This window comes from Agelaius phoeniceus, chromosome 23 (genome assembly GCF_051311805.1).
Source record: "Agelaius phoeniceus isolate bAgePho1 chromosome 23, bAgePho1.hap1, whole genome shotgun sequence".
In the NCBI taxonomy this organism is placed as follows: Eukaryota; Metazoa; Chordata; class Aves; order Passeriformes; family Icteridae; genus Agelaius; species Agelaius phoeniceus.
The window spans coordinates 3,227,435-3,243,524 of record NC_135287.1 but is presented as its reverse complement, the minus strand read 5'-3'; the positions used below and the strand labels follow the sequence as shown (position 1 = coordinate 3,243,524).

At 47.5% G+C, this 16,090-nt stretch overlaps 1 protein-coding gene across 1 annotated transcript in view; it reads right to left on the bottom strand.

The window, feature by feature from the left end:
- Positions 1-16,090, bottom strand: part of LOC129129549 (protein CEPU-1) — a 393,966-nt gene that overhangs the window by 305,631 nt on the left and 72,245 nt on the right. The gene's annotated exons all lie outside the window — the stretch shown is intronic.

The following is a 16,090-nucleotide window of genomic DNA, read 5'->3' as shown; positions in this document are numbered from 1 at the left end:
AATGAAAAAAAGGGAAAAAGAAAAAAAAGGGAAGAAAAAAATAGGAAAAAACTGATGGGAAGGAAGTGGGGGCAGAGGACAGGGACCAGGAGCTGTCCCAGCAGGACACATGGTGCATCCTTTGCTTCCACCATCATTTCCAAATCCACACAAAAGGCAAAACCCTCAAATCCAAGGAGATGCAAAGCACAGCGTTGTCTCATCACTGGGGAAATGCCATGAAGTGTCTGGACCACCCTGATCCACTTGGGACTCACAGATCCCATTCCCCCTCTGCACATTCCTGCACCTGTGCCTCAGTTTCCCCCTCAGCAGAGGAGGTGGAATCCTTCCCACTGGCAGAAGGATTTCATTAACTTAAACCCTTCAAGATTTATAAAGCACTTGTGAAAGCTCCCGTGTAGGAAATATTCCAGTGTCACTGCAAACGTCAACTGTAACATATTAAATCTCTCCCTCTTAAAAAAATAATAATATGAGATTATGTCCCAGGAGGAAGTTTTCCCACTAGACTTCTCTATTCTTATAAAAACGATCCGGCATCACTTAACGGCTCATAAATTCCATCTCCCATTAAGCAGATATTAAACACGTATTTATAAAGGTTTAAACAGATCAGTTCGCTTAATTTTCAGTTTGCCTTTAGGCAAAAAAATGGTGAGTTTGAATTGGGAGAGTTCCTGCTGGGGCTGATGGTGGAGGATCCCTGAGACCAGGGACCTCTCCCCAGCATCAGCAGCACCTTCTGGCCCTCTGGAACAGCACTGATGGACAAATCCATCATGGGAAATGCAGGATCCTGCACTTCAGCAGGTCAGAGACTTAAAAATTAAGTACAGGGATAATTGTCTCATCTACCTGAAGAAGGGAGAAAAAGCAGTTTAATTCCCCAGGCAGGTGCATGGACCAGAGCTTTGACACATTGCAGCCCAGTCACCAACCTGACTTACACCAGTGCTGTTGATATTATTTTATTATTCTTCATTATTTAATTGCTTTTTTTGCATCCAGGTCTTTGGTCAGTCCATTCTAACAGCATATTCCAGTACTGAGTGGCACACCAATATTGAATCCCAGAATGAGATACTGGGAATATCAATATTCTAATGGGACAGGTGGTTACACTGAGAAGGTGACCTGCAGCCACAGGCTGTGGAGGAGCCTCAGACCCACTTATTCCAACCAAAATTTACCATTTTTCCTTGAAAACAATGGCTGGGACCACCACCCAATGCTGTATCCATCCCAAAGAAAGCAAGGACAGAGCAAGCAGTCATCCCTTTAAAATCCCAGAATGGGATTCAATGGGAAATCTCTCTAAAGAGCACCTACACAAAATACATAAAAACAGCCACTAAAATCCCACATGGTCAAATTAATCCTGATCTCTCCCAAGATTTAGAAAGATCATTTCAATGACTTTACTTAAGGCAGCCTAAAAATGGAGGGGTTTATTTCTGCTCCCTGGGTCAGGCTTTGCTTTTGGGGTCCATAGTGTGAATTTCAGACAACAAATACAGATACAAACTCTGTAGTTCACGTGGAAAAGGTTTCCCTGTTTGTTTAAGGCATACAAAGGCTGGATTTGCTGAGAAAATCGAGGGTTTAAAGCTCAGTAAATAGCAGAGAAGGACACTGTGACCCAGGAAAAAGAGCCAGGAGGTCTCCCCAGTGGACAGCCAGCAAAGTCAGAGCAGAGAGAACAACCTCAGATCTTCCCATCTCACCCACAACCTGCCCAAACCAGCTCCCAGGCTGGACCCCTGAGCGTGGATAGCAGGAAGATTTCCAGCAGCACAGGTCTGCTGGGGAGCAATTAGAGAGTAAGGACATGGAGGAGAAATGAGATCAATTCTGTGGGCATCTTCCCCACAGCAGGTAGGGGAGGCGGCTGTCCCTCCGCCCTGCCTGCTGCATATTGAGTGGGACAGAGCAAGGAGCAAAGAATTAAATGACAAGCCTTGGGACAGGTGGTGACATTGAGAGGGCAAACTCCTGCCACAGGGTGTGGTAGAGTCTCAGATTCTGTATTTATGATCTTTTCCTTGAAACCAAAGGAAGGGTTTGTATCCATTCTGTACCTATGAACAAAAAGACAAGGACAGACCAAGCAGGCATCCTTACAAAACCCAGAGATTTGGCTGAGTCGTGATGAGCAAACCTCCAGCCAGTTTTCCACCCCTAATCCTCTTGTTGCTTCCAAGACATCCACAAAATGCTTTTTAAAAAAAGCAAGCACAACTCTGTTATTATCATATAAAGCAATCTATGAACACAGTATTCCTGAAATGCTCTGTGCCTTCAGTTGGAAATTTCAAGGTGTGACAAAAATTGAGTGTTCCTCTCTTGATGAGTGGGATACAACAGGAGCAAAAGCAGACAGCTTTATCTCCTGCGGGGGGGTAAAAAAGCCAAAAAAATGTAAATTCTCTTTTATATGTGAAAGACTTTGAAATCTGGTGCAAAACCTGGGGCAAAAATCTGAAACTCAATTTCCTTCACATCACAGAATATTCCAGGAACAGAATATTCCCAGTGATCAGTGGGATCTCTGAATGCTTTCATTTTCATTCCATTGGTTTTTATTACATAAAATAAGAGAAAAAAGAGAATGCTGGAAGAGTCTTCCAGTGCCTAAAGGGACTCCAAGAGAGCTGGAGAGGAACTTTAGAAAAGGACCTGGAGGGACAGGACACAGGGAATGGGTTCACACTGCCAGAGGGCAGGGATGTGTGGGATATTGGGAAGAATTCTTCCCTGTGAGGGTGGGCAGGCCCTGGCACAGGGTGCCCAGAGCAGCTGTGGCTGCCCCATCCCTGGAAGTGCCCAAGGCCAGGTTGGATGGGACTTGGAGGAACCTGGGATTTTGGAAGGTGTCCCTGCCCATGGCCGGAGTGGAATGAGATGAGCTTTAAGGTCCCTTTGAACCCAAACCATTTCATAATTCTCTGATACTCCAACCTATGGAAATTATATCCACTGGTGACACCATGCAAAACTCCAGTGGAAAAGAATCGTACCAGATATTCTGATTTCACTGTAAGTGGTGCTGGAATAGCCTTTCACCACAAACCCAATGCCTGGTGCTTCCCAGCCCTCAAAGAGGAGAGACAGAGGAGCCTCTTGGTGAAATTCAACAGGCAGCTCCATGCAGAGGTAGGAGATGAGGCCCCTCTTTGCACAAGGCATGATTAACCTCTGACACCAGGTTTCATTAAACAGAAGAGCTTAAAAGGGAACCATCAGGCTGAAGGACTTACATGAGCAATGAGAACCTGCACAGCTCCACGGCAGAATAGAACAAGCCCTTGTGCTTTCAGAGAAAGAAACTTCTCCAAGTGGGATGTGTTGGCAGTGCTGGGCTAATGGCTGGACACAGTGATCTTAGAGGTCTTTTGCAACCTCAGAGATTCTGTGATTCTGTGATTGTAACTCTGCAGCCACATTCTGAGAAGCTTCTTGGACCTTCCCCAGACTCCCATTTTTCAGAAAAGAGGGCAGGGGATGAGCTGGCCCACTGATCCTGCAAGTCCCACGCTAGTCCAAAAACTGGGAGTACTGAAAAATAAATGACAAAACCCTCGTGTTCCCATGACAGGGTCGCTGGAAGCGTGGCACTGACTTGTCCCTTTTAATGAGTGTTAATGCTCCCCTTTCATTTCTGCGGCCATGGGATGCCAACACATTTATCTGTTTTATGCGTCTCCGTTCAATTTCAAGAGACATTTCTTTGGACATCGAACGTTGTAATTTGCACTGGCTCCCCATCGCGAACGGCTGAAGTTGGAAAAATCACTGAGTGAGTGATCAAACACATTATAAAAATAGTCAGGCAAATGCACCACTATCTTCTTCTCAAGAGCCATTTATAGGGGCCAATCCTAAAGCCATTGAAGTCAATGGAAAGACTCCTGCAGAATTCAATGGGGTTTTGATCGAGTCCTTATTGTGCTATCCATAAGAAATAGGTCAGATATTTATATATAGTCTTGAAATGTTGTGTGCCACCACGCTGGCAGCTTGCCTTTTGAGGCACAGCCTCACTTCTTGCCGAACCTGCTGCAAAGCTGAGGACTTTGCAAGTCCAACTTCCAAACCTTTCCCCCTTTAGCACCACTGCCATGTTGGCTTCCACCCTCAGCTCTCCCTTCTCCTGCGTGAAACCCACACCAGCACCTTCCTCCTCTGACCTGGAAACGGTTTCATGCCCAGCCTGTGCTCCCTTTGCACATGGGTAAGGCAAACCTGAGGTGGAAAATTGCTCCTGGAGTCCACATGTAGGGAATAACAGAGGGTATGGAGCTGAGCAAGAGCCAGCACCATTTAACGAGACCCTGTTATCAAACCAACCCACCTAAACAGGGGCAAACACTCCTGAGTACAAACTATTTCAGCTTGAAAAGGACTTGTTCCAGCCTAGCCTTAAATAAGTTCCAGATCAAGTTGAAGCAAATTGGAGCCCTTCATCCTCACATGTTTTCCAGCTTAAAGATATCGGGTTAAATTCCTATAAACAAGGAGATGAGTCTTGTGCTGTTGGCACAACCTTCGTCACACACACCTTGAGAGCACAAGTGCAAATCAACCACCTAATTCTGCATTCAGGATGTGCTGTTTTGTGATGACTTGGGAAGGGGCTTGAAGCAGGTACAGGGAATATTATTTCAACTGAACACAAAGCCTTCCAGTGAATTAATTGTTATTTGTTACCAAAGTGACTTCCTTCTGTCCCAGTTTTAGTTTAGACGAGGCTTTAGAACCAATATTTTCTGGGGAAACAAACCTCACCTTTCTTCATCTGACGCACCCACTGCTTTTTGAGTACTGTGAGATGAATAAAAGCAAACCTCAGCCCTTCAAACCATTATTCATAAGCGTAAATTTATACAAGTGAATCATCCCACTGGAAGTGGTAATACCTCTCATGTACTCCGAGTGAAATACATGGCTGTTTACCAATTAGTCGGACTGCAGTAGGTTTAGTTGCTGTAGTTCCACGTTAATTATTTATAACACTTTGCAGTACCACCAGTAAATGTACAGAAGCATCTTCTTTAAAAATAATGAGACCTTAGTCCTGTGCAAAGTCCCTGCAGCAGCTGTTATTAAAACTTCAGTGAAGCGAGAGAAGAAATGGATGTTTTTGCATCTGCAGCATGAGCAGCAAACTTCTCCTGCCTTGGATTTAGCCTTTGCATGGTTTCATCCTTTCAGGAAAAATCAATGAGGAAAAATAGCAACATCTAGGTTTTTCCTGGCCCTTTTATTACCAAAAAAAAAAAGAAAAGAAAAAAGGACACTTTGGGAATGTGTCACTTTAATGACTTGTCATTTTAAGCAGCCAAGGACCAGGAAATGGGCAAGCAGCTCTGAGGTACCCTAATGGAGCTTAAGGTAGGTGTTCTTGTAGGATCAATTTGACTGCAGCTGAGTCTTACTTCTTGGCATGGATTTGATGAATGCTGGGCATGGCTTAAAGATGAGATAATCTGCTCAATTTATTCTTATTATTTATTTGCTATCCTTGTGACAAAATGAATTATGGTTCTGCACGGAGCCAGAAGCAGGGATAAAGTTACCATTGGGGAAGAATATGTCACTGTAATGGGATCTTTGCTTTTTTCCTTCCCCTTGAATGAAATCAGCACACTGAAGAAAAGCTTCACACATAACCTAAAGGAATCATTTCCAGACAGCAGAGGGGTAAACTGAGCCTTTTTGCTTCACTGTACAAACACAATTACTACAACAGCAGCTTAATACAATTGTTTATACAGATGTCTCGTGTTTCCAACAGCCAGAAATATCCCTGTCTTTCTAGGAAGCGATGCAGGGTGCAGCAATGCTGCTGTGGGGATGTGCTTAGGGAGAAGAGGGGTGGATAATGGGGCTGATTTGGGGGATCTCATTCATCTCCACTTGCCCCAGACCCTACTCTTTCATCTCAGGTTTGCCTCCCAAATGTAACAGCTGAATCATGTAATCACAGAATGATGGAATCATTTAGGCTGGAAAAGCCCTCTAAGACCACTGAGTTCAATCATTAACCCAGCCCTGCCAAGGCCTCCACTAAACAATGTCCCCAAGTGCCACATCTACATGATTTTGCAATCCCTCCTGGAATGGGGACTCCAACATTGCCTTGAGCAGCCTGTGCCAGGGCTGGACAACCCCTTCCATGAAGAAATTTTCCCAATATTCAACCTAAACCTCTCTTGGCACAACTTGAGGCCGTTTCCTTTCCTCCTGCCCCTGTTCCCTGAGAGCAGGGCCCGGCCCTCACCCTGGCTGCCCCCTCCTGTCCGGAGTTGTGCAGAGCAACAAGGGCCCCCCTGAGCCTCCTTTTCTCCAGGCTGAGCCCCTTTCCCAGCTCCCTCAGCCACTCCAGACCCTTCCCCATCTTTGCTGCCCTTCTTAGGATGCATCGTGGGACAATCTGTATGAACAAACACCTCCACCATCAGCAGATGGTACCTAAACCCCCTGGGCATGAAGCCAGGACAGAATCATCAGATGTCCTGAGTTGGAAGGGATCCATAAGGATCACCAAGTCCAGCTCCTGGGTGGACTCACATTTTGCTGTCTCCTTGCCATAATGAGATGTTTGCCTTAGGCTCCACTCCCCACCCTCATCAGCAGGCAAACCTTTCCCTGCCATACAATTTGCCAGTGGATAAACCCAGCAGCAGCAACAGTCTGATGTTCTACATCCCACAGCCCATTAATTTACCATCAAAGGGGTGTTATGAGGATAAGGGCATTAATGATGGAGCCTTTGGATGTCTGATTGTTGGGCAGCCGAGGGTGCGTCAAGGAACGTGGCAGACAAGTGCTTCAATTTGCTCCCTACACACAGCTCACTGTGTTAACCCTTCATCAAGGCTTTGTGTTTATTTTCCTTCACATAAAGGAAGGGCATGAGCCCTTTGAAGAGCTGAGCTGCAAGAAGAACACACAAGGTTAAAGCCCTGAAAAGTCCTGATCAAGGAGCCGACTGGATTACAGCCAAAGCTGCGGCAAATTTCTCTCTTTCTTCCCCGACAGGGATCTAAACACAAAAGGAATAGGTTTTTGGGGGGAATTCCATCTAATTCCATCAAATCCTTTTTGTCATTTCCTCACCATCCTTTAAACATCTGACAAGGCCAATCGACCGCGCCAGGCACGGAGGGAATCGCAGCACCGGGGCTATAACTCTAAGTTCATTAAGCGTGAATTATTATTTGAGCCAGCCTCAATTTTCACCAGCAGAATTAGACATTCCTAAAATAATGTCCCTGACACATGCAGAAAATGGGCTTTACGGCTCTCACCTTGAACTCCACCAGAACTCCCACCTCATCTGTTACCCTTCCACGGGCAGGAGACGGAGCGCGGCGCTGCGGCTTCACCTTTAATTATGCCAGGTATTTAAGGGCTAATGTTCATAGAAGAGGAGTATACGAGGCAATAAATGGCTTTTGCAGGTGATTAAATGCCCAAGCAGAACAGAGGCACTTGATAAGTGCAGAGGCCGTTTGCTCAATTATGTTCCCGGCGCTGTGAACTTTATTCCAGCTCCCCGATAAGGAAGGGGAATATTCAACAAGAGAAAGGAAAACATCAATGGACTGAGTTTTGCATATCAAATATACATATTACACATACGTAATTCGTGTATTTTTTTTCCTTCACTTTACATTGAGGTTTGCTTGGCCCAAGTGCAACAACTTCAGAAGTCTAAATGACAGGTGAAATGTCACAAATCACCCGGATCAAGGAGGATTTCATCCCAGATTCTTGCTGCAAGTCACCCCTCCCTACAGCTCCTTTCCACAGAGTGAACCCATGGAGCAAGGAGAATTCAAAAAAGGTTTGCAAGGTTTGCTGATGCTGTTGATTCCCCCAGGGGCCAGTGGGCAGCGTGAGGTGCCAAAAGCTCAAGGAAGCTCTGGGGACAATAGATGAGACATAAACCATAGGAGAACTGAGTCTGGACAAGCCTTTTGCACCAAAAAATGTCCCAATGGGTCTGGCTGAGCCTCTACTGGCGTCATACAGTGATCATGTGGAGAAAAAAAGTCAGCTTTACATCAAAAATTTGATTCTTATTGAGCACTTAAATTCAATTTGGGGCTCTTTATATAATGTTTCACAGCAAAAATCTTTATTTTAATGTTTATTTTCTTGGTAATGGTGAGGAGTCTCCAGAAACATCTTTGTATCAGCAATTCCTTGCAGTTGCAGCCCCAGCCCAGAAGCTGCAAAAGCAGCTCTAAATCCCACTCTGGCCATATGTCCAGCAGCACAAAAAATCTATAACTCTATTTCGCATCGGGTCACTTCCACCGGCGTGACTAAGGACATGAGCCCCATGTGTTAGGAGATATCCATTCCTTCCTGCCAGTGCCTAAGTGAGAGCTTTTCCTTGCCATAAAATCACACACAGAACCCTCCTCAGCGCTTTCATTTCCTCACATCTCTGCTGAGCCCAGAAACCTGCCTGGTTTTTGCCAGCAGCACATTTTGGAGCTTCCCCTCTGCAATCCCTGGGAGCATGTGAAATCCCAGCACTCCATGAACACAGCATCACCCATCCCAGTATCTGGAATAGATTCTCCACGTACAGCAGATATTTGGCCTGTTTTTTCCTTCCCCTCAGTAAATACTGATCGTTATCTCTCCAGAAGGACACTGCCATTGCCACACACAAGGCCACAATCTAATTTATCCAGTTCCTTTTCATAACTCCCAACGCTCCATTATTAGGGCAACTTTATATTTCTCTTGCAGTCAAAGGCCACAGCCCCAGTCACCCCGTGTTTCAGACCATTAAGAAATAAGTTAAACAACATTAGCCCCCAGAGGAAATTTGAAGCCCACGACTGCTAAGCTTTTGCTGCAATGAAAATTGATCTATTTGTCTTATTTTCCATTTCCCGTCAAGTAGAGAGTTTGCAGCTCCTAACAAGGCTTGGCCATGCACGACTTTCACATCCATCGTATCCTTGGTAGGGCTTACAAAGCTTCAGACTCTTCCAAGCTCAATTATTATTTAAAGAATCAATTAAAAATATTTAATATAAAGTTATTGAATTAAAAAATCGTGCTAAGGTTCAACAAGAGCATAGGAAGATCAAGAGCAAATGGACTCAAGTGATACCAAGGGGGGTTTAGGTTGGATATTAGGAAAAAATCTACACTGAAAGGATTAGCACAGGCTGTCCAGGACAGGGATGAATTTGACATCCCTGGAAGGATTTAAAAGCCATGTAGATGTGGCACTGGGGACATGGACAATGGTAACCTTGGCAGTGCTGGTTTGGTTGGACTTTCGTGACCTGAAAGGGCTTTTCCAGCCTAAACCATTCTATGATTTTGTTTTCCCTCTCCTCCTTGTTTGCCTTCCTGCCATGAAATCCTTTCTACAAATAAAGCCCAAAGACCATCACTACAACCTCATTTTTCTTCTGAATGGGAAAGGAGCATCCTATTCTGGTAGGGACAGAATAAAACAGTTCTGTGCAAGCCAAATATTCATCTTTCTTCTGCCTTGCTTGCACTCACTGCTGAGCTCTCTGTTGTCAGTGTTTGTTTCCTACCTGCAGAAATAGATGTTTCCATTGAAATCCCATTGGTTTGGGATATGTTGCCAGCAGTGCCCAGAGCCAGATGCTTCAGGAGGTGGAAAACCCCTTCCAGGGCCCATCCTGGTTTGCAATACTGCACTCTCCTAATAATATTCCTCTCCTAAGTCCAAATCCTCCATCTCCGGACTGCTTGTCGAGCAAATGGATTTGGTCACAGCCAATTTTGGGAGTAAAACAGTAAAAAAATCTCATCTCCTTCTCCTGCTTCTCACCTTAGTGTGCAGTGCACCCTGTCAGGTTTGGGCAGGGGTTGGAATATCCTGGGGTTAAAGCACACAGAGACAGCAGGACCTACCAAAATATACCCACACACCACTGAAGGTTTGCAACTTTCCCCCCACAATTCCAGATGATTTCCTACAAAGTCTCATTCCAAAGACTAAAAACCAAGGTGACAAGACCAGATTAATTTGTCCAGGGGACAAATCTGCCCTGTCTTTTCTAGGAAAAAACAGAAGGGGAGATGCAGGCCTGGCTTTGGCAGCACCTGACACTCAGTGCTCTGGTCTAGTTGAAAAGGTGGTGGTTGATCAAAGATTGGACTCCATGACATTGGAGGTCTTTCCCAATCTCAGTGGTTCCATGATTCTGTCATTTGAGAGTCCCTTGGTCCAGGAGAGGACATCCCACCCATTCCCAGCAGAGCCTGTGAGACGCTGCATTGGTTTGACCCCAATTCCAGAACTTTGGGAGCACAGAGAGCTGCAGTCACTGCTCCAAGCAGAGAAAAACTCTGGATTTTCAGAATCTGGAAGAATTTGGAGCAGCCTGAGCTAACACACCAGCTGGTAAGTTCAAGGGTTGCTGTCCCCAGCAGCTGTCTCACCACCTCTCCTTGCCCAGATGTGTTGAGGAAGGATACAACAGCATGAGAAGCAAATCCTGAAGGGCAGCAGATGTTCCCAATTTTGCATCAACTCTCTGCTGGAGCCAGTGGCAGCTCAGGAGCCCTTTTCCATGATGTTCCCAGGTCCTGGGTGCAGAGGTAATCTGTGATATCAGGGACACCCACTTCTTCCACCTCCTCCTGCAGCTGAGACTCTGAAAAAGCCACTTCGCTGCTATTTTATTTTCCCCAAACATATCAGTCTCAGAGAAGATATTTTCTCCCGTCACAGATTTTCCCTCAATAAAATGTGACATTTTCCTGCCTTCACCTATTTATTGCACAACACGAGCTCATTCTCTGGTGCCGATTTACATGCAGAACTTTTCAAATTTGTTTTATTTTTTAATTGGGGAAGGAACTCTGCTGCTTTGGTTGCATCCTGACAATTTAAAACCCTGGAGCGAGCTGTTTACGGACTGCCAGATTTCTGTTTAGCGCTCTCCACATCTCTCTTCAAACCTCAGTCTTCCTTTATAACCTTGGAAAAATCACAGGGGGATTATTCAAGGAGTTTTTATTAACTTGGACCACGCGTTTCCCCTCGGCTCAGCTGCCTGTAAAGTGGGAATAAGGAGAGCTGCTCTATTACCTGTGGGGCAGCTCTGTCTCTGGCAATCAACCTGTGCAGCGCTTGGCGTGAGGATTCCTGACGTCAGGGTGGGACTTTTGGGCAGCTGGAGGAATGTGATGACAAATAAGATTTGCGAGAGAGGTAGATGAGATCTTGTTAGCTCTTGGGCAGAGGTGATAATAGATAAGATAAAACCGACATGCCCACGCTGCTGTAGAACAAGAAGGGTCGGGCCACTCTCCTGTACCAATTTGCAGCAGAGGAGGATGAAAACCTGGAGAATGTCCCAGGGAAATAGGTGCTACTCTGAGCACAGCGTGGGGAGCTGCTTATTTACTGATGGCAAAAAGTGTGGAAGCAGCTGCAAGGAGCCATCAACCTGTGATTGCCCTGGAAAATAATCCCGTCTCCCTGCCTCCCCACGATCAAGGCTGGAGGAAAATCAATCCAGAGCTGAGATTGGATACAGTGATACAATATTTATGGCTTTGGCACTCGAGCCAGGCACTGCCTGCTGAGGAGGGGATGAAGTGCAGTTCCTGGGGTGTCCCATGGGTGCCAGAGTGATGTTCACATGGAGTGGGATCCATTTGCATCCATGGAGCCTGCCCTCTCCGCCAGCCCTGCCCTAGCCCAGGGATTTAGAGCAAGGCCATAAATACATCACTGTCCTACAATTCTGCCTACATTTCCATGTGCATGAACACAAGGAATAGAGTTCCAAAGACATGATATTCCTGCTCTTCCAGGTAATTTCCCTGACGAGGGCAGGTGTTCCATGCATGGCCACTCTGCAGTGACCACTGCCAATGAACCCCTGTCCTGCCATTCCACAAACCTGATGGTCCCACTGGCCTGGAGCTGGCTGGGAAAGGCAGCTGGGAGCTGGATGGAACCTTCACACTGGAGCCCTCCAGGCACTGTGACAGAGGAGACACAGGCAGGGGGTAGCAGTGATGGGGAGGAACAAACAGATCCTGCTGGAACATTGCCAGGTTTATGAGGGCTTTGCAATTCCTTTAAACCAGCGTTAACACCACTGAGCAGCCAACTCCTTGCTTTGCCTGCTGAGAGCATCAAAGAGATGCTCATCCTGGCTCACACATGCACAGGGGAGGGCACAGAGGGAAAAAGGAGGGCACAGAGGGAGCAAAAAGGGCACAGAGGAGGATAAGTCCAAAACTCCAGACACCAACCCTCAATTCCACCAGAAACAGCCAAACCACCCCTGCCCCATCAGCCTGACCACCAGCCCAGCAACACCACCCAGACAAGCTGTGGTGATGCTCCAAGAGCATGGAAAACATGCTCAAAGCAACAACTCCTTGCTTTGCCCGCTGAGAGCATGAAAGAGATGCTCATCCTGGCACACACATGCACAGGGGAGACACAGAGGGAAGAAGGAGGGCACAGAGGGAGCAAAGAGGGCACAGAGGGAGCAAAATGGATCAGTCCAAAATTCCAGACACCAACTCTAAATTCTACCACAAACCACCCCTGCCCCATCAGCCCGACCACCAGCCCAGCAACACCACCCAGTCAAGCCATGGTGATGCTCCAAGAGCATGGAAAACAGCAATGGGGCACCCGGCCAATCCTTCCCAAACATCACCAGCACGGGCACCATTCCCCCTCCCAAGCCAGCAGCCCCCTCCATCTGCAGAATTTATAGGGCTGTCCTGGTGACACACCGCCTCCGTAAGTGCAGAATGGCAGTTGTAAAAAATCCCATTTGCCAGCGTATTAGAATCCTATTAGCGCTCCCGGCGGAGAAATAACGCTGGCCCTCCTGGAGGGATTAAAGGGACTAGGACTCAGCCTCCACAGTTTTATGGCCCTCACCCCCATTTGCTGATCAAACTGACAGATATAAAGCTGAAGGCAAGAAGTGTCCTTGGCCCATAAGCCCCACAGCAGGAAAATGCCTTTGAAGAAACATGAGTGCTAGTAAGGAGACTCCAGTGCTGCCAGGAAAGGGAAAGGGGCTGTTCCTTCATCCTCACAGCATCCTCTCCATCAACCCTAATTCTGGGGTAGAAAATGCCCAGGGAGAGGGAAGGGAAGGGAAGGGAAGGGAAGGGAAGGGAAGGGAAGGGAAGGGAAGGGAAGGGAAGGGAAGGGAAGGGAAGGGAAGGGAAGGGAAGGGAAGGGAAGGCCAACAGGACAGGGCCTCCCAGACACAGGGTCCTGAGGATATTGCCCAGCAAACCCTGACTTGTCTCTTGGCTGTTTACAGGACCTGTTTTCACAACACAGGAGGTTGTGTAATTACTGGAAGGATCACTCATAAATATCTATTGATTGTCTGGGAATTCTTCAGGGGAAAATGGCTATTTCATAAAATAAAGCACCATCCACAAAATTGTTCAAGGCCAGGCTGGATGGAGCTTGGAGCAACCTTTGTAGTGGGAGGTGTCCCTGCCCATGGCAGGGGGTGGAACAAAATTATCTTTAAGGTCTCTTTTAACCCAAACCATTTCTTGGTCCTCCCTTACACCCCAAACCAACTGCAGATACATTTCACATGCAACAGACTCCCCCAACACATCTCCCTGCAAAATATCCTCCTCTTCCACAGTATGATTTTCCTTCTTTTTGTGGCCCTGGGCACAAGAATGCTGAGCCAGAGCAGACCTGAAAATATCTCAGCACAAGGAAAGGTTGGGTTTTATTCCCTCCAAAGACACACACAGCACATAGATGCTCCCAGGGTGTGTGTGCTGCCTTTTGGGATCTTCAGGGAATTGCCTGCCCACTGGGAGCCCTGTGCAGAGGAGACAGTGTGGGGCTGGACTGGGAAGCCCTGGCAGCATTCCCAACTCTCTGAGTTCACCAGTGCAGAGTCCTGGGGAGAATAAATAAATAATTGCAGACTGCTTGCTCAGCACTGCTGTAAATAGTTCATGAGTTCCAGGAGATTTATTTCCCTCTTCTCGCCTTAACGAGCCCGCAGCCGCCGTGGAGGGCTGGGAAGGTTCACAGCCTCCAGCCACCAAGCAGGGCTACCAGGGAGCCCAGCCATGCCCAGCACTGGCCAGTGGGGTTTTTGGGAACTCACAGACCCACTGGCATCAGCTCATCCAGCTCCTCATGCTTGTGCCCGTTCCCAAACCCGGGATTTACAGGTCCACATGCCAATGAGAAAATGCTTTTTGCTCCCCTCGAGGATTTGTTACAGGTCCTTGGCCAGGATCCCAAGTGCTGCCTGCTCTCCCCTTGAGATGGCTCTATCCACCAGCCATTAGGGAGACACTTCCCAGGAGATTTACAGCGTGGTCTCACACAGACCCAGGAGACCCAGCCGGGCTCCCAGGGAAACATCCTGTCCCCAAGGGATTTGCAATGCCAAGAGGACACGGGGAGCATTAAGAGCTAATGAAGAGGTATAAGTGTGACAGCCACCCCAGGGACAAACACAGCTGAGACTGCACAAGGAGGCAGCTATTCATCCCAGCTTTCATTTTGAGGTCCCTGCTTTATTTCCAAAGCAAACTTGGCCAGACAGAGTTGTTCCAGGAGAATTTCTCCCATGTCACCTCTCCCTTGGAGCCATCTAACAAAGGGACCAGCAAAGTGTGTGAGCTCCAGCAGGCACCCACCCCTCCTCACAGCAGCTCTGGTGCTGTAAAGGCTTTATCAATCCCTGGAGCCATCCAGCCTCCCCTGCTAGGTCTCTTTATTATGTGCCTTGACATTTCCAAGGGTTATATTTCCGCCCGTGAGAACCATCAGTCCAGCAGCACACAGTAATATATGGAGTAATAGAGTCTCAGCACAGCAGGTTTAATCTCATATTGCTGAAGCCCCTGGTGTCCTAGCTGAAGTAAGTTTGTCATTAGGAATTCCTTTCTGCCGACCTTGTTTTGTTTGGGGTTATTATTTTACCCCTAAAGAGAAGAGAAACACTCGAGATTGATTTATGACTCTCCTGTTTCTGGGAGGAGAGGAGAGGAGAGGAGAGGAGAGGAGAGGAGAGGAGAGGAGAGGAGAGGAGAGGAGAGGAGAGGAGAGGAGAGGAGAGGAGAGGAGAGGAGAGGAGAGGAGAGGAGAGGAGAGGAGAGGAGAGGAGAGGAGAGGAGAGGAGAGGAGAGGAGAGGAGAGGAGAGGAGAGGAGAGGAGAGGAGAGGAGAGGAGAGGAGAGGAGAGGAGAGGAGAGGAGAGGAGAGGAGAGGAGAGGAGAGGAGAGGAGAGGAGAGGAGAGGAGAGGAGAGGAGAGGAGAGGAGAGGAGAGGAGAGCCCAGTGGCTGCTCTCCTGCCAGCCAGCACAGCCACACTGTGCCACCAGCTGAGTGGCACCCAGGGTCCCTCTTGAGCCCTGGGCAGGGTCAGAGCCCTGTGCAGCAGTGACTCCACAGCTTCACCCCAGCAGATTCTCCTGCAGAGCCATGGAAGATTAATGGTCAGCCCTGGTGCATCCACTAATTCGATGAAAAAGGGGCAAGGCAGGGGAGAGGAATATAATCAGGATATTTTCTACAGTGCCAACGTGGATTTGGAGGGATAAAGCAGCAAATAGGGCAGCAGAGACTGGACATTCAGAGTTCCTCTGTGCCTTTTTAGGGCTATCCAAGGGAAAGGGGTTGAGCCCTAAAAGCTGGCAGCATTCAGTGCACATCAGAGATATGCTGGAGGAAATAACCTGCCTGGACAGGAGAGGGGCCCAGCACTCCCATGCCCATGAATCACATTCCTTCACTCTTCAGACCCTCAAATTTACCTCCCTACCCAAACACTTGGGAGAAAACACCAGTATGAAATCAGTTCATTTTCTCTGGGTATCCCAAGCATCTGGGAAAGATCATGGAATAGAATCATGGAATAGAATCATGGAATAGTTGGAGTGGGGAGGGACTCTCTAAATGTAATCTAGTCCTGCCTGTGCACCCCAGCACCTCCCCACAGCTGACACAGCCACGGGAGCATTTCCACAGGAGCCCAGAACAAGGTTTGAACACAAGTCTCCAGCTCCCTAATGTGCTGTGCCCTGATGGCCGTGAGGAT